Source organism: Typopeltis vanoorti, chromosome 2 (genome assembly GCF_054136105.1).
Source record: "Typopeltis vanoorti isolate ZY-2024b chromosome 2, IOZ_Tvanoo_1.0, whole genome shotgun sequence".
NCBI classification, from domain to species: domain Eukaryota; kingdom Metazoa; phylum Arthropoda; class Arachnida; order Uropygi; family Thelyphonidae; genus Typopeltis; species Typopeltis vanoorti.
Window position 1 is genome coordinate 121988179 of NC_143550.1, and position 20264 is coordinate 122008442.

General features: G+C 36.1%; 1 protein-coding gene across 1 annotated transcript in view; it reads right to left on the reverse strand.

Moving 5' to 3' along the window:
- The window catches only part of Pi3K92E (phosphatidylinositol 3-kinase 92E), a 381915-nt gene extending 364232 nt beyond the window's left edge, over nt 1-17683 (reverse strand). Inside the window, exon 1 of the mRNA XM_090402293.1 lies at nt 17593-17683. The gene's annotated coding sequence lies outside the window, so the exon portion shown is untranslated. The remainder of the gene's footprint in view (nt 1-17592) is intronic.
- Between the last annotated feature and the right edge of the window lie 2581 nt (nt 17684-20264).

The window sequence follows — 20264 nt, forward strand, 5'->3', positions numbered from 1 at the left end:
CAGCCTATTAGTTGGGGTGTCCATTGACTTCTTTCTAAGCAGTGTATTTGGTTGACTGGTGAGCCACTACAAAAATTTTTAAGCTCCCACTAATGAGATTTATAAGAATAAAACAAATACTGGTTACAGGACTAGTTGGACAAGTGGTTAGCATGTCCACTCTCCAACTATGGATGTTTGTGATTATCTTTAGGTAGAAGATTAATTTTATCTCTTGAAGTGACTTTAAAAAGTTCCATGGTTGGTCTCTAGAGCAGGGTTTCCAGAATGTTAAAAAGAAATAAAAACACAAATATTTTTCTATTTTTTATTATATATATAAAAAATCCATAGTTCAGCCATGGTACAAAATGTTTCTATAGGTTTACACAATCTTTCATGGGCAGGAGTCACATCAGAAAAAAAAAAAAAAAAGAATTGGAATACTTGTATATCAAGGGCATTCTTGTTAAAAATTGATATAATACTAATATTAAATATAACAAATAAAAGAACAAATTAAATATAAATTAATTTGCAAGAAAATTGTTGATAGAAAGATAGTAATGATATAATTAGCATTGTACTTTCATCATATCCTGTAACACTTGTGAATACATGAAGCATTGGTGATGACACTGTAAAACGGATATTAGAAAAATTACCACCAACAATGCGAAAATACAAATGGCACAGTCACTCTACCATTTATACTCTCTCATTTGTAAGTATATTGTATGCACGTTAGCACATCGTTGAAATATATACAAAACAGTAAAAATCATAAAAATTCATCCCTGTAGGATGGCATCTAGAGTCAACTTCTCTCCCTTTTCCCCTACACTACACTAATGGTGTGAATAAATATAACTTCATAGAGCCGAAGACGGATAATATCAAGAAAGATAATCTAAGAAATAAAGTGTTTTCTAATAATCTAAATCTAATAATAATCTAAAATATAAATCTAATAAAGTGTTATCTTAGTAATAAATACCATGAAATATTATATTATATTATAATGGACATGCAAAGTTTATAAATGCTTGTGTATTTGACTTTACCCCTCCTTACCTATGAAAATACTCATATCTACAAACAAAACCATATTTTTCTTCTTCAACTGACTTTACTTTCTCCTGGCACCAATATATTGCATCCATAGCCTCCTAATCCTCCAAAATGTTTAGTGTTTTATGATCAAAATGCCATTTCTCAATATGTCCAACTGTTCACACTATATAAATCCCAAATCCATTCAACCTAAGAATACTGTCATCACAAGGGGATGGTGCACCATAAACCTCCCTAAAGATGCATAATAAGATCACAAAGAGGGCCATCCAGTTACTATGGACACTGTCATAATCCCAAAGAACATAATAAAAACGCTAACTGGATAAAAGATGTTGAAAATCAACTGAACAACACTCAAATGGAAGACCATGTCATAACCACAGAAACAGTCCAAAGGCAAGAAAAGAAATGGAGTGCACCAGGCACAGATGAACTGCATAGGTTTTGGCTCAAATACTCAACAAGTACTTGTCGAGTATACTTTCAAGTACTTGAATTTGAAAAATGAAGAAAAAGGAGACAACAGTATTAAGTTATTCACTGGACTTCAACTTCAATTAGTCAATAGTTATCATGACACTAACTATTGCTATTGAACTAAAGGGGTGTTACAAAGACTCCAGAGGAACATAATTGTTAATTGACAAAATGATTTTGAAAAATTCAAAAAGACCAAAAGCAAACCTGATATATGACATGGATTGATTATCAAAAAGAATTCGACTCTTGTTGCATACTTGAATTAGAAAATGTCTAGAAATATTTGGAGTGAGTAAAAACATCAGAAAATTCCTAGCAGATTTATTGTTCATTCTAACACTGATTCCTCTAACATTAATTCGAAAGAAAACTACATTTAAATATCAAACATCAAAACAAGCAGGAAAAATATTACATGTTATACATAGATGATCTTAAACTACATGGAAAATCATCCAGAGAAATGAGTCACTGCTCAATGCATTCCGAATCTTCAGTGAAGACATTTGTATAGGATTTGGTGATACAAACGTCTGTATGGACTCGAGAAATGTGTAGCACTTTCCAAAGTTCAAGGAAAAATAACAAGCAGCAAAGGAAATGCATCTGCAGATGTAAGAAAAATTAAAAAACTGATCCCAGAATGAATTCTACAAATACCTTGGAATTCTTGAGGTGGATGACATTTTGAATTCAAAAATCAAAAAAGAAAACAGAGTTTAAATATCTTAAAGTGTCAGAAAAATTAAAGTATTAACTGAATGAAGGCAACACTGGAACAGCAATCAATACATGGACCATACCTGTAATCTGACACAGAACAATAATAATTGACTAGACACAGGCCAATTTGGATGTACTTGATCATAAACATGAAAATTACTAACATGCCATGCTCCCACACATTAATATGTGGGAGCATAGCATGATTCACTGTCAGTTACATATAGCCAGGAAAAGTGGAGGAGACTGATTTTTACAGGTGAAGCAAATAAAAGAAGAAAAGCAAGTATTGAATGATTGCATCAAGGTAAGCACAGAAAAGATGCTGGCTAAAACTTACAAAGAAAAAGTAGTGAATGCAGTAGATTTACAAAGCAAAAAACGAAAAAAAAAAGCAGTACTAGGATAAAGAATTGATGAAAATATCAGAGGGTTGGAAAAATAAAGCCAGTCCATGGACAATATTTGAAGGATATTGAAGAGAAAGTTGATAGTCACTTAACTTGGCAGTGACTTCAGCAAGGAAACATCAAGAAAGACACAGAAGGTCTGATACTTGAGACAGCAGACCATTTAATTAGTTCTTGCAGCAAGATTGCTTATACAGACTACAGACAGTTATTATTGGGTAGTGAAAGCTATACACTGGAGATTGTGTGGGAAATATGGTTTTCTAACTTGCAAAAACCCTTAAGAAAATGCAACTGAAAATGTATTGAAAATGCAAAGATATGGAATTTTAAAATTCAGATAGACATCAGTGTAGTTGAAGAGCAACATGTGTGGTTTATTGATGCAGCAATACCAGAGGATAGTAGAGTAGAAGAAAAGTGCATGAAAAACTGATCGAGTACTGTAGAGATTGATCTGGAGATTCAACGAATTTGGAATAAATGGGCAACAACAGTTCCAATTGTTATAGAAATCAAACTGGAAAAGCTGAGCCACCCAAATATAACACAATCTCAACTCCAGAAAACAGCACTCTTAGGAAGATCTATTTTATGACGATATTTAATCGATTCCTAGGCCTGAGTGCTGTGGAGGTCAATAAGGCAGGGGGACCAGATGGGATTTTGTCCCATGTTTTAAGTGAAAATGCTAAGGAACCAAGAGCCTCATTGACCTGGCTGTTCACTGAAAGTCTAGCCATGGAAAAGGCACCCAAGAAGTGGAAGAAAAGATACTGCCATTGCATAAAGGTGGTCATAGAATGGAGGTGACAAACTATAGACCAGTTTGCATTTCTTTTTTTTTTTTTTTTTTTTAAGATTTTGGAGAAAATAGTTAAAGACTACCGTATATACAGGATTTTGTAGACGATGGCAATGTTATCTGATTAAGTAACAGGAGAACTAGTGAGGGAAAGGCATATACACCATATTTTTGAATTTTACAAAAAACATTTGACTGGGTGCAAATGACAAGCTGACATTTAAGTCGTGGCACATGGATTCAGATACCAGTTTAGTGATTATTCTTGTTGAGAGGCTTATACGCTGGTTAAACATGATAACTAATATTTAAGGAATTGACAGCGTATACTAGAAATATAGAAACATTAGGAACCTTTAGCCCTTAGGAACATGCCAAACCTCAACAAATTTGGATGCATAAAACTGCCCCAAATTTGGGAAACTTTTATCAGAAGAACTTCAGCCCAACGGCCAAGAACTACCAATACAGCCCGCCAGGGGGCACCATCAGGACTTTAGGAAAACGCTAGCTTCCTAGCTTCAGTCTCATTTGCTGTTATTAGTACTTGTGTGACGTGTCTTTATTGTAAGTTCCCAAGAAGATGGCAACGTGACGTTCGCCGAAATATCGGAAAGTATATATTAAAGTTTATTTAATCTATATTTCTAGTATACGCTGTCAATTCCTTAAATATTAGTTACCAGTTTAGTGAATGGGATTGGAGTTAGCTGTCTGATTGATATTAGACTTGTGTACCAAGCAGGAGATTAAGGGAAAAAAAATATGGTCACAATTAAGTTTCCACATGGCTCTGTACTGGAACTGCTACTGCTTAATGTATATGTTAGTGACTACTAGATGACAGGGAATATTCAGTTTATAGATAATGTGAAGCTGGGATGGGTCATTAGTAGCAGGGGACAATATTGTGACCCCTTAGGAAAATTTAAATAATCTTGTCATAAGTAAATGAATGGGGATGTCAGTTTAATGCAATGAAATATAAAGCCTTAAAATTTGGGGTCCATTCAATGGAAAGTCACATACCAGTTTGGTTGAACTATGCTAGATAAGAGCAGAAGGAAAGAGATCTTGGGTGATGGTCAATAAAAATTTGAAGTTTAGGGAAAATATCACAAAAGTGATGAAGGTAACCCAGAGGGCTGCTGCAATATTGAAGACACTAATCAGAGATAAAAGGGTGATTCCATTGTACAGAGCCATGATCAGACTGCATTTGGATTGCTATATTCAAATCTTATGTACAGCTGGCCAGGATTTGGAGGAGATAAATTAACTTTAGAGAGACAGATGCAAAAATGATATCAGGATCATAAGATGAGCTTCCCATGCTATGTCTTGAGACTCCATGGAGGTCCTGAATAATAATGATAATGGAATTCTGATTAAAATGTGCATATAGGTTTGCTGTTCACTTAGTGAGCAGTGGAAACTAAATGGTTGTCATCAAGAGGATAGGAAGTGGTATCTGAAAAGGAGTCTTGAGAGAGCAATTTTTTTTTTTTTTTTTAAATAAATCCTATACAACAGGTTGCAAAACATAATACATAGCCAGATCAAATGCTGAGAATGTTTTAAGTGACATGAGTTTCACTCAATCTTTCCCCTGCTTGTGACCTCAGCTGATCCTTATAACTAACATTGTACAGACCTGAAACTGTCTTTGTTATCCACCTCTATACCTTTCCACAGTAAAGAGATCCATATTGCTGGATTCTGCTACTCTATTCAGTCAGCAAAGGTTTGGTGACTGGTTTGAAATGGGTTGAATACAGGCTTGTATCTATTCTGTAGGATGATGTTTGAAATGTGTATATGAAAGATTGTAAAGATGATAATACTGAAAGATAGTAAAGATGATAATGTAAAGCCGGCCTGGTTGGCCAAGTAGCTAACGTATCACTCTCCAACCAGAAGGCTGTGGGTTCGAATCCCACTGGGCATGGATGTTTGAGATTGTCTATGAAAATACTAGTAGTGTTGGTGGTGGGCAGTAGATAGCATTGGTGCAGATGATGCAGTTTGTTGAGGTTGATGGATTGAGGTGGAGAGTTATACAGTGGAATTTAATTAACTAGAGTTTATTAACTACTCCTATATATTTATTATTATTATTTAGGCCTCCAAGGAGTCAAAAGATTCATTGCGGGAGGGCCTTCCTAGGAAACACAAGTCTATCAAGGCTCATCGTGAGAGGTCCCTCCCAGGAAACACAGTCTATCATACCACTCCTTAAACTCATTGACTATTCTCGCTATCACCACTCTATCAGGCAATGTATTCCACGGTTCAACCACCCTCCATGCAAAGGAACCACTCCTCACCCTCTTGCTCACAGTTTCCTTTCATAAATTCCAGGGATGGTCCCTTGTCATCACTCCTTCCCACTGTTCAACCAAGCGAAAGAACTTCCCAGTGTCAACCCTGTAACCACATCTCAAAAATTTAAAAGTATCAATCATATCACCTCTCCTTCTTCTATCCACCAAACTCTGCAGTCCACATTCCCTCAGCCGATCCTCATAACTAACATTGTACAGTCCTGAAACTGTCTTTGTTATCCACCTCTGTACCTTTCCATAGTTAATTTATCCTCTTCAAATCCTGGGGACCAAATCTGAGAACAACAGTCTAAGTATGGTCTGATCAGGGTCTTATACAATGGAATGATAACTCTTATCTCTGCAGGTCAGCATCCTTCTCATTATTGTAGCAATAATCTGTGTTTCACCATCTTTGCAATATGTCCCTTGAATTTCAGGTTTCTATAATAAATTTAGTTTAATCCTTTATCCAAGTGTGAGCAAACAAAGTTTGAGCCTGAAAATATCTTCAGGACTTGGGTAAGGTAGTACAACACCAGGCAACTCTTAGCAAAGGTGGACCAAGCTAACATCACTCCTATCTCAGGATCTCCCATAATGCAAAACACATCTCCTTGCAGATATGTATAATGTTATGCATTAAGGGAAGGGCCACTACCCAGACTAGTTTCGAACCTTTATTGAGGTCTCTTCAGTGGGAACCAGGCCCAGACGTGGAGATACCAGGCAGAAGCAATAGCAAGGTCATCTCTACCTATAGGAGTTGCCAAACGGTGTGCCACCTTTTTTTATTAAATTACTCCGGATTTAGAGAAAGATGTTGGAAGTTTATTTTTCACTTGGTTAGAATATAATAAATTTAGTTTAATCCTTTATCCAAGTGTGAGCAAACAAAGTTTGCGCCTGAAAATATCTTCAGGACTTAGGTAAGGTAGTAACAACACCGGGCAACTTGTAGCAAAGGTGGACCAAGCTAACATCACTCCTATCTCAGTATCTTCCATAATGCAAAACACATCTCCTTAGGATCTCCTTAGCCTTTGCTACAAGTTTCCCAGTGTTGTACTACCTAACCCCAGTCCTAAAGATATTTTCAGGAGCAAACTTTGTTTGCTCACACTTGGATAAAGGATTAAACTAAATTTATTATAGTCTAACCAAGTGAAAAATAAACTTTCAACATCTTTCAGGTTTCTATCAATCATCAACCCCAGATCTCGTCTCCCCTACTTCCTCCAGTATATCTCTTCCAACAGAGTATGCAGCGTCCCAAACCTCAAGACCTTACATTTTGCTGCATTAAACTGACACTCCCATTCATTTGCCCATCTGTCTAGCTTATTCAAATCCTCTTGCATGACTACTACATCTGCACTATTACTAATAACCCTTCTGCTTCACATCATCCACAAACAGCTGAATATCCCCTTGCAATCTATTGACAATGTCATTGATATAAAGGTTAAACAATATAGGTCCCAGTACTGAGTCCTGTGGGACACCACTTGTAACCCTTTGCCTCTTTGAAACTGCCCCACCATACACAACTCTTTGATAGCTATCGGACAGAAAATCCTGAATCCAGTTGACCAATCTGACATCCAAACTCATGTGGCACCCTCTCAAATGCCTTCGCTAAATCCAAGAAAATGGCAGTATATGCCTTTCCCTCATAAAAGGCTAGCATATTACTAAAATAAGAGCACCCCCTCACAAATCCATGTTGACTCTCATCTGCCCAATGTTGTATACAGTCCCTAACTAATTTCTCCAAGATGTTAACAATCCATCTCATCCCACAGCTTTACTGACATCCAGAGTACTCAATATTTGGAACACGTTCTCCTCCTGCACCACTAAACCTCGAACCTGCCCTATCCCTCTAGTATTAAAATTTACTCCTTCAGGATGAAATACACCAATAAAGTGTTCATTGAACAATTCCACTGTCCTCTGCATCAATCACTCTATTCCCATTTATCCCACAATGTCATTCTTCCACAATCATTTCTCCTCCTACTGGCTACATAGCTAAAAAATTCCCTAGGATTTTCTTTGGATCTTAGGGCCAATCTCTTCTCATATTCCAGTTTCGCCTTCCTTACCATACTAGTCACTCGCCTGGCCTGTGTCTTATATTCTTCATGCATCTCGGTACACAATAAATAACGGAAAAAAAACTCACGTAGAAAGATTATTTATTAGTATAATTTTCACCTGTGTGTCACAGGCATCTTCAGTACATTAAGCTCAAAATTAAACACTAACTGACAATTCCAAAAAGCGCCACCTAAGTAGCTGGTGAAAGATAACTAAAAAGGTCAATAACTTTCCTAAAAAAAAAAAAAAAAATTAATACAATAAAAAGTTAGGAAAGATTAGCTGATTTGTAAAGTACTATCTCCCATAAAGGGGATAGACGTAAGCCGTCGGATCTGTTTAAATTAGGAGAATGAAGTAGAGTTTCACATTTCTTTATAAAGGCGTTCCATGAGAAACTGACTTTTGTGAAGAACTCTTGTCTTTCCCCAATGAACTCTGTGTCTAGTGAAGATGGCATGTTCAGAAAGTCCAGATTTTTCAGGTTTAAAGTATTCAATATAAGATTGGTGTTCTTCTAGCCGAATAGAGGTGGATCTTCCCGTTTGTCCAAAATAAGATAATCCACAAGAGCACAGAATCTGGTAGACACCTGGATGATTAAGATGTCGAAGCTTGTCCTTAGGAGAAGTGAGAAAGGTGGAGATTTTTCTAAACGGTCGAAAGGCAACAAAATATTCAGTGGTTTTAAAACTTTTGCTATACGTTCACTGATGCCTTGTGCATAAGGGATAGTAATGCGCATTATTTCCTCTGTGTTTGAAGAGGAAGACATTAAAACTACTCAAAGTTCTTTTAATGAAGCAATTCTTATAACCATTAGATAGAAAAGAAGAAGTTATGTATTGTAGTTCTTTCTGTAAAAGATCATCTGTAGAACAAAAGGAGTGGGCCCGATGAACCAGTGTTTTAATAGTTCCTGCCTTTTGACTGGGATGGTGATGAGATTCCGCATGGATATAATGGCCTGTATGAGTCTTCTTTCTATAAACTGAGAAATGTAGGTTACCATCTGGTTGGCGAAGAAGACTCATACAGGCCATTATATCCATGCGGAATCTCATCACCATCCAAGTGATCACTGAGACGTGGTTGACAGAAGAGGATATAATAACAGGAATAGAAGTCGCAGGGTACAGCATTTTTTGGCAGGATAGAAAGGGAAAGCGTGGTGGTGGAGTACTGCTTATGATAAGTGACGACTTATGCCCTTTAAGAGCGGAGGTTTGGAAGGCAGTGACACTAATGATTTTGAAAGCATATGGTGTGAGGTAGAGATAGGCAAGATGGGATATTTAGTGGGGTTGCTACAAACCAAGGAGCACAGAGGGTGGGGACCAGGAGATGTTTAGATAGTTGAGCGTCTATACCAACTTTGGTCGGGCTGATGCTATCAGCACCACCAATTCCTCTCCTTTATTCTGGATACTCCAAGCATTAGTATAAAGCATAAAAATGGCACTATTTCTATATCCAGCATTATCCCCTCTAGACTCCACTGGGCTCAGTGTTACCTGATGTTGTCCCCTTCTCCCAAGTACCCCTTCCCCACAAGAGGCCACCCCTGCTACTATCCACTTTGGGCATTCTAATTTCCCTGCATTGACACACTGACTCATTCAGAACAGCAATCTCTCTAGATGCCTATGTCCTTCCTCATTTAAATGCAAGTGGTCTCTCGCATACAATTTCTCTCTGTCCTGAAACACTCTCCAAGCATCCACATATTTCCAATCCTCTCTTCTGACATATTCTAGTTATTATGTTATTCAATATTACTGCTCTTCTGCTCAGCTCGTCACATTCATACCTAGGCAACATGCACACTATCTTTCCTCTCTGCATCTTCTTTCGTACTACCTCAAGCAAGAATCTCATATCTCTCGCTTCCCAATTTACATTACCTCTCAAGTCATTTGTTCCTACCATCAAAATCATCTCATCTACCCTTTCACCCCCTTTTAATTGCCATAGCCACACTTTCCATTGTTCCTCCAGCAAACACTCCTCATGCATCCTATCTTGTACACCATGGATAATTGAGTCACCATACATTACACCTCTTACCATTCCCTCTCTCTCTCGTACTGTTTCCATTCTCTCCTCTTCTATCATTCCCATAACTCTCTCTCATTCCCTCTCTTCTACTGTTCCCATTCTCTCCTCTTCTATCATTCCCATACCTCTTTCTCATTCCCTGTCTTCTACTGTTTCTATATTCTCCTATTCTATCATTCCCAAACCCCTCTCTCATTCCCTCTCTCCCACTGCTTCTATACTCTCCTATTCTATCATTCCCAAACCTCTCTCTCATTCCCTCTCTCCTACTGCTTCTATTCTCTCCTCTTCTATCATTCCCAAACCTCTCTCTCATTCCTTCTCTCCTACTGCTTCTATTCTCTCCTCTTCTATCATTCCCAAAACTTTCTCTCACTCCTACTCTGATTCGCCTTGCATACATCTCTTTCATTCTCCTAATCTCATCTTTCATACTTCTCATGTCGTTCACAAGATATTCCACCTTCTCTTTCAGCTCATCTATCTCTCTCTGCAAGTTAGTCACTCTTACTCGCCATTCATTTACCCAATCAAAAAACCATCTCCATAACTCAGGCCTTCCACACTCTCGACTCTTATTTTCTCATTCATACTTCGCTCATCATTCTCTCCTATCACACTACTCGTCTCCCAACATTCATTTCCTGTCCCTGAAGCAACTAGGTCAGTTATCGACATATCTAATTCATTAATTTCCTCCCACTGCCTGCATTTGGCACATATATGCACCCCCCCCTTCTCTCACCCACCACATATCCAACTCCCGGGAAGCATATATGCTGCAATCACTGCATGCCACAAAGTCCTTTATTATATTACGTATAATAGAGCTCTTAAATGGCGGAGGACTCGGTGACATGCCATTTGTGATTGCAGTTGCGTCCTCCATCATTCCTTACTGCCAAATACGTAACTACTAAACTAATCGCTAAAAAAAATATATAAACACTATCACAGATATACATATATATAAATAAACAAACACTAAATATAAACATATATATAACGCTATATTCAACTATACTAGATAGCGAAAACTTATCTTCTCTTCCACCCCAACTCTGCCAACTGTGACCTTGCCTTCTCGGTAACAATGAAACTCCAAAAGCAGAACCACTAATTAACACTTGTGTTACTGAGAAAAAATGCAGCACAATTCACCAATTTTGCTCAATATAGCATGGGCATCATTTAGGGAGAAAGCAGAACTCGCTACAAACATTTAAAATATGAACACAAGAATAAGTCATACAACATGTATATACTTCCATGTGTTTCTTTGGTAGCAGCTGAGCAAGTAGGAGAAAACAGTGTTAAAGTTCCAGGGAAACAGGTATAGTTATGTAATTTATTTATTTATTTATTTGTGTGGGGATTCCCCCTAATCCTCGACCACTCTTAGGACTGGTTTAGCCTTCCTAATGAGGGAATAAGTATGTATTTTTGACTATAGCAGCATGTGTTAACGGGGCTGGTTTGCCTCTGAGGGAAGAAAAACCAGAGTTTCCAGGAGGAAAAAACCCTCTATCTCCGTATGAGTCCAGCTAACTCGCCTTTAATAGAAAGAAACCAGATAAAGGTTCCTCACATCATGGACAGGAATCTAACCAAGTCTTTCCAACAGAAGGGCTTCGTCTATACCAACTAATAAATAATAAAAAATACTGAAAATAAAAAAAATAAAAATAAATAAAAAAAAAGAGATATGAACACAAAATATCCCACAGGGATACGTAGCAGCAGTATAGTTGCTACATTCTAATGGTTATCTTGTGTTTATATTTTAAATGTTGTAGCCAATTCTTCTGTTTCTTCCTGAATGATGCTCATGTTATTGAGCAAAATATATAGAGATATTTAATAAATTCATTCTAGTTTCCTTTACATGTGTGAAACCATTGTTTTAAAATAATAGTAAAATAAAAAAATAGTACTCGCACAAACATGCATATCACCACCTCTCAGCAGGAAGGGGTGAGATGAATATGATTTATGCAGATTGAGCAAGAATAACTTCCTCTATGCAGACTGGACTCACCACAGTTTGATTTCAGACTTTAACTGATATAGTTGTTCTTAATCATCTCTCTCTCTCTTCCCCCCCCCTCCCCGTACTCAGACAATCAGTATAAGGGAGAAGTAGACTTTTTTTTTGTCACCTAACCACAATATCTAAAGCTTAATTTTTCTTGATCCTAATATGGCATGGAATCCAACACAAACAAAAATGTCTAAACAGTCACCTAGTGGATCTGAAAGAACAGTGGATGGCGATATACCAGACTTCTTAGTGCCTATAGTGAACTCAGTGAATCAGTGTAAATAATACACCTTTGATGGCATTTTGATTCAGTATAGTTTACTGCAAACTGCATGCCATACAGTTTGCAGTAAAGGAAACTAGAATTCCTTCACAGAGAATGTGGCAGCTCAGCAGTATAGCTGCTACATTCTAGTGGAATATCTGACTAGATACTATGCTGTCTGAAAAATATAATATCTAACTAAATATTATAGCAGAAGATGATACTTCTACTATAACAGACAGTTGAAAATCAGGGTATTCTGCACACATACACACTCTGTGTGTGTGTACGCACGTGCGAAACAGCTGTTTGTAGAAAGAGAGACAGAGAAAGATGGAGGGGGACGTTAAGATTTCACAAAAAAGAAACCAAATGATAGAATGCAGATATGCATCTCATCATTGTAGAAAACTGTTTTGAGGTGTACAAGCAGTACTGTCTATCATAATCTAAAACTTGTAATACTTTTTTGATTTGCATAGCAAAGAGATGTATAGCAGTCTAAAAGTTTGTTATACAAATTCTCCTACTGTGAACAAAAAATACTTGACCCTGTGGGATGATCTAACAGGAATTTTATTTCGACTGCATATTTTATAGACACCTAATATCAAAGCAACAGTGATGCTTCCAAGCTTTAACACAAAGACTAGGAAAAGGGGATGTTCGAATTTCAATAGTTACAGTACTAACTGCTTGATGGTGGACAGGACTCAACATCACAACATACTCTCTCTCTCTCTGACAGAAGCATAAACTTGAGACAATTAATCAAATCTTGATCAGATAAGCACTTCATATAAGCTGCACTGAGAATCAGTCCTCACCCAATGAGGTATAAAATAGGTTTCAGTGCTCTTAGCCTACAGTTGCCATATGCGACATAAAGATATTTTTTTATTGAAAATCTGTCCTAAGAACTTTTTTAATAACGTTTTCCACAGCTGGAATTATTAGTTGTTCTAGGTCAAGATGAATACAACTGTGGCAAAAATGTACAAACAGTCTTCTGTGATGAAAACTGAAAACTATTTGCAATCATCCAGTTGGAAAGATTGTCTATGACTTCCTGCAAATGACTCCTTTGACCTTCACATTGCAAGAATAACAAAACATGGTAAAATCATTCCCACAGATGCCAACACTTGTGCAAGGAGAAGTTCTGATATTCAGTGAAGTTGGAAAGCAAATAGTGTAACACAACAAAAGTTTGTGAGACTCCCTCCATTTGGACAAAAGACAGAGAGAGAGAGAAGATTGCACTTGAAAATTCAATAAGACAAAGTTTTTTAATGTAAAGGGACAGCTCCTCTTATCCAAAATTTCTGTTTGTGTCAATATTAGGTGATGTGTCAATGGTTTCTGAGGCTTACTACTGATTATGGAGCCACACATCTAATTCCACTATCCAGCAAGCAGTGACTGGACTTGGAAATTAAAAAACAGAGCTATCCTAGATGCCACATTGGTAACATACAATCCCTTGATCCTGTTTCAGGACAATGGGAAAAGGAGACTTACTGCAACATCATTAACTCTTGTCAGCAAGTTCTACTAGATAAATGATCTAGCCAGGCCATCAAGGGCTACCTATCTTGCCAAAACAGTCCATCTAAGGATACAGAAGGATCCTCCTTCCCATGGTTTGCAGTGCAATCTACACTGTGTATTGTTTGCTGTGTTTACCATGCAGTACAACCCATGGGATGTGTACAGATTATACTGTAAAAACAGAGACAAGACATTAGATCCCAATAATGGTGGTCTGAAGAATAGAAAAGTAAAGAAGACTTGAAAGTAGAGCATAGAATAAAGGAAGAAATCTACAGAAAAAAAAAAAGCGGATGAATGAAAAGATCCAGAAACTTCAATGGGAAGCTAACTCCACTACAAAGGTGCTTCATACAGAGGGATTAAATGAAGGTATGGAATTGTTTGTAGCAGATGCAAAGCTGGAAAGGATGAGAAGTGAAGCAGGTAATGAAAGTCTACAGGAGCACTGAGCAAACATGGGAAGGGCTACCAATTCCATGTTGCTGTATAAGGTTTGAAATCTGGATGGCAAGGATACACCTGGTAGAGTTATTCTGAAGGAGATACAAGAGATAAGGGACCTGAAATTGAAATGCTAAGTTACTAAAACTGAGAAGAACAGCTTATTATAGCAATGATAAGGACACCAACTGGCAAAAATAAAGAGGCCATGGCTGCACTATATAAGGCCTTCATTAGGCCACCAAATGAATTGGGTCACCAGGTTTTTGAAGGGATAAAGATATGTTAAGAATTTTCATTAGATGTGCAAGTGATGTTACCATGAAGTAGAAATGCCTTAGAAGTAACAACAGAATGATTATTATATTATATTATTATTATTATTATACAGATACAAAATAAGTGGAAAAAGAAGAATCGGAAGACCAAGAGATGGCATGACACTGGAACAGGCCATCTGGCCTAAAATCCATGTTAGGAAGAAGAAGATATACATGAAGGATCCAGATACGAGTAACTAAGGCAGTGCTGGGTCTCTGGAACATGTATGATTGAGAGAATGCCATTTGCAGAGAAGTGAAGAGGATAGATATGACTGAGATATAAGTTTGTTAAGAATTTTCGTTAGATGTGCAAGTGATGTTATCGTGAAGTAGAAACACCCTAGAAGTAACAACAGAATAATCACGACTATATAAAATCACAGAGCAAGACTGCCAAGTGCTGAAGCTCATGTTGCAAAAAAAGCCTATCTTCGGTTGAGACACTTGCCAAATTCCAGAATATCTCTGCAAGAAACACCAGCACCACGACTGTTTGTCAGGAGCTGAACAATAGGTTTCCATGGCCACACAGCTGCGCACAAGCCTAACAGCAAGGGCAATGCCAAGCACTGGACAGAATGGCATAAAGCTTACCACTGTTTAGACTCTAAAACAGTGAAAATTTGTTCTCTATAGTGATGAATCACACTACCATCTGGCAGTCTGACTGATGAGTCTGGCTTTAGCATATGCCAGGAGAAATGTGTTGTGACAACTATGAAGTTTGGTGGTATCATGGTAAGGAACTGTTCTTCATGGTTAAAGCCGGGCCTCCTAATTCCAATGACTAAAAATCAGAAACACTGTGATTTATAACGGCATTCTACAGAATTCTGTGTTTCCAATTTTATGGCAACAGTTTAGTGAATGCCCTTTCCTATATCAATGCCACCCCCCCCCCATCCACAAAGTGAGGTCAGTAGAAGAATGGTTTGATGAAATGGGTGTTGAAAAACCTGACTGGCCTGTACAGTCTTGAGCCAGACTGAATTGCCTCATTAATGCTTTTCTGAAAGAATGGAAGAGAATTACCACAGCAACTTACCAAAATCTAATGGAAGTGTTCCCAGATTATTGATGGCTGTCATTACAGCAGCAGCAAAAGGTGTACCAACTCCATATTAATGCTTTTCATATTAGAGTGAGAACTATAATGAGCAGGCATCTGGATATTTTGGATCAGATAATGTATTTACAAAAACATTAATTGAAATTATTTCATTCGTACTATTTATTATCTACCTTACATCATGATTGCTGAAAAGACTTACTTTCAAGCAATATAATAAGAAAATGTATACTTTTACTGGTCTTGGATAAAAATACATTCTATGGCACATACTAACTATTCCTTCTCAATGTAGCTACAAGAAAGCATAAACAAGTTGTTTTACATGACAAACTGCTTTATGAAGGAAATTTTAGCTGCTCCCTATAATATATATAAGCCACAATTGTTTCAAAAGCAGAACAAAAGATTAATCTTCTTTACTGATGTAACACTTTACCAATAAGAGAGGAATGGCAAGGCAGGCAGAAAGAGACAGAATGATGAAAGATCATTATACTGTGGTGTATGTGTGTAATATAGCATAATATAACAAGGGGATAGGGCTATAAAGTTGAATTTTACTTTAAAAAAAATTAAATGTTTTAAATAACAGTACAAAATAATTTATAGAGTAGTGCTTTCCTGAATCTTCCAGACAGAGTGTGTGGGGGGGGGGGGGAGACTCTCCAGCATCTCCTATATTTCATCTGTACAAGTGATGACAACCCTAGCAGAGTATAACCTGGGTAATAGATGAATATATCTCCTCCAAGAAAAAGATAAATAAAATATTGTGAATATTATGTTAAATAACAAAATTGAAACCTACTGTTTCATAAGTGTGTGTGCTGTATATATATATATACACACACATTTTATATATATATATATATTTATTTATTTATTTATATAAACTATACAAATTAACTAATTGAAATAAAATATTAGAGAAAAAAGACAGAACAAAAAAAAATAATAATAAATAATGAAAGCATGTTAAAAAAAAAAAAAAAAGTAATACGCGCCTTGCGTTACACTTTTCAAAAGTTCTGTTTGTAAACATGAAGTCAAACTGGTCCTATGTAATAATTAAATCATTAAATTATAATATGTCTTTTGTTATAACATGAAACGTTGCACATTTGCCGAAACAAAACTGTGTGTATTTAATATTCTAACAGCAATCAAGTCAACAATTTTAATTTCGGTAGAGGCACGGTGTGTGACATAACATTCATCTCTAAACTGCATCAATAAATCAGAAAGCCGGCAAATATCAATTCGGAAAAATGACAAGAAAAGAAACGCAGTAGACGGCTAAAACACGCCCTTTAACATGTGGTTCTGTATAAACAGTTTTCGCATGGAAGACCAGTTTTATATTAGTATGCAACGATGACCTGGTTTCATAAAATACTGAAGGGGGAGGAAGAGTCCTAAAGCAAGATTTTGTAAACCGACCGATATTCCCATTTCTTCTCTCTTGTAAGTGCTCGATCGTCGACTGTCAGTCAGAAATCAACACTAAATTAAACCGATAATCATGATGTATCTTTTCGCATAACAAGATCTTGAAACTACAAAATCAGTAGAAAAGCAACGCTGGGTCACAATAAACAAAACGAAATGCAGTGAAAAACATAGTAGGTATCAAATAAATATATCCGTAAGAAGTCTTGTCACATAACAATCGCATTAAAGATGAAAAGTGATTCGATGAGTATTAACATGAAGCCTATAAAACTCCACTTGGATTGATAAAATCTCAAACAAAATAAATTTAAGATAAATTATTTATATTTTATTTATTTATTTTTACAGTTCATCACACACCTATATCCGGTAATATTTCAACAATGGCTGCTTAAGTAAACAAAATGGAATTTCTTCTTTTGCTCTAAATGGCAATAAGGGGAATAATTCAAATATACAAATAAATAAATAAAACATGCACGTACCTTCAATTCGCGACTAGCAATTCTCAGAAAAGTACAGAAAGATCGAAAAACCATAAATATAAATAAAATATCGGAAAACAGGAACCGTCTCACCACTTCTCCCCGAGATACTAAAAAGTAAACAATAATGCATATCTATGCAAGTGATCTAGATACCCCATATTTCTTTTTACGACACTCAATACCAGGGGACAGCACCATACATTCACTTATCAAAACAGAGTTTTCTTGAGTTAATGGGTTATAGCACAAGTCCTTCTTAAACACTTTTTTTTCTTCCCTTAGACTTAGAAGGGAAAAAAAAGAAATTCATATTAAGTATTAAGATGTACATGATAATATTAGCAAAGTTAATTGAAAATACGTGCATACAGTAAGATATTAATTACTTTATTAGTGGAAGGAATGAAGATTGCTTTTAATATCTCAATTTAGCACTAAATAATTTTACACTGCAGTGATTTTCAGTTAGTGAAGAAATAACAACCAAAAGACTTACTTTTTATCATTAGTAATGGAAAAAAGCCCTTTTTATCTTTGCCTTTTAAACACTTACTTAACAATTACATGTTCGCATATTTTCGCAAATGGACTTTACAATTATGTTGTTTTTTTTTTTTTAAGTCCAATAATTATATCATCGTGCTCTTTGACACTAAAACAATACCTAAACGGGATGATTCCTGTGAATTCTTGACTTCCTTACAATAGAAAGATAGCATTTGTGATCCTTTCGTTTTCGCTTTCTTAACCCAAACGCCTGCTCTGACCAAATCATTGAAATGATTAAGTTCTCGCGGACATGAAACTCTTCATCCCATTACATTCAAAATTCTTTCTAGCAGTCTTCATTTAGCTAGATGAAATGAATATTCCAGACTCTATAAATAAATGATAGAACGATTATATTCCAGATCTGAATGAAATCGATTCAGTGATGCAATCTGTAAAGTTATCGAAAGAGGAGGAAGACGATTACAGAAAAACGACGATTTTTTTAGTATTTATCTCTGTTCTGACATACTCAAGATCTTCCATTAATTGGAATTTATTATTATTATTATTATTATTATTATTATTATTATTATTATTATTATTATTATTATTATTATTATTATTATTATTATTATTATTATTATTATTATTATTATTATCTATTCACATAATTGATACACAGTCAAAACAAGATTTCAACAACAATTGGACTGGTGATACAGAAACATTCAGATTCTACCCAAGAATCTAAGAATAGTCTGTCAGGTAGCATCGTAAAATATGGACTGTTCCAAGTAATGCGGTTTTTTTTGTAGGTCATATGGGGTCACTCTTCGTTGATGTTTAACTGCTGTAAATAGTTGGATAGCTTCTTTGAAAGTGCGCCAAGTCCACCGATAACTGCAGTGTGTTTAAGTCACAGCCTGCCAACTTCGATTGCTAGATGTCGATATTTAGTAATTTTTTCCAGTTCTTTGTTGTTAATGTTGGGTACGGCGATATTAATAATCCAAACCTGTCGATGCTCGATAATTGTGATGTCCGTCTATTGTGTTCCAAATGCAGATCAGTTTGTATTCTAAAGTCCGAAAATGTTTGCTGTTTCGTTTTCCAATACTGTCTCTATTTTATGCTGCCGCCAGTCATCAGATGTATGAAAGCCATATTTTTTGCATACATGCCAATGAATTATTTTGGCATTTGATTATGGTGGTATTTATAGTCAGTTTGAGCTATCTTGCTGCAGGCACTGATTAGATGTTCAACAGTCTCATCTTTCTAATAGCATAATCTGCATTTGCTGTTATTATTGATGTTCAAAATTTTTGCTTTCATTGAATTAGTTTGTAATGCCTGTTCTTGAGCTGCTAGAACAAATCCTTCTGTTCCTTTTTTAATATATCCATATTGTAGCCATTGCCACATCTTGTTCACGTCAATTTTGTCCTCAGTATCTCCAAGAAATTGGCCATGCAAAGGTTTATTTCTCAAGTGCACATATCGGTTATTTTGCTGTTCCTTTTTGTAAACGCATTTGTTTCCTGTTGCTTTCAGAAGACCCTCTTGTGTAACTGCTTAAAGCATTTCCTCAGAGCTATTGTCAATATAACTTTTTAAGCTAATTTCTTCTTCTTCTGTCTCACTTGTAGCAGACCCCGTCCAGCTATTCTCCTTGGTAGGAACAACCGATCAACATCACTTCGTAGATGTAATGCATTATTTATTATTATTATTATTATTATTATTATTATTATTATTATTATTATTATTATTATTATTATTATTATTATTATTCACACACAAACACAGGCACAGAAAACCTATGACAAACCTCCCTCTCAAAAAATACCACTGCAAGGACACAAACAAACACACCATGTCCAAATCCAATCCTACTTGCAAAAAAAAAAAAAAAAGCTAAACTGTGTAACAGCAGTTGAAACCTTAAAAGCACGTATCAACAAACAGTAAAATGAACAACTGGCTTGCGATCAGTATAGAAACATAATTACGAAACCACCATCATCTATTATCTTCCTCAGATAAGCTTTGCAAAGCTGCGAGGAAGAAATCAGAAATGCCTCCCAAACTATCATTATTATATTAGTTACTCACTCCAAAAAAAAAAAAAAAATCTGTATAATCATCACTGTTAATATTAGAACACTCATTGTCAA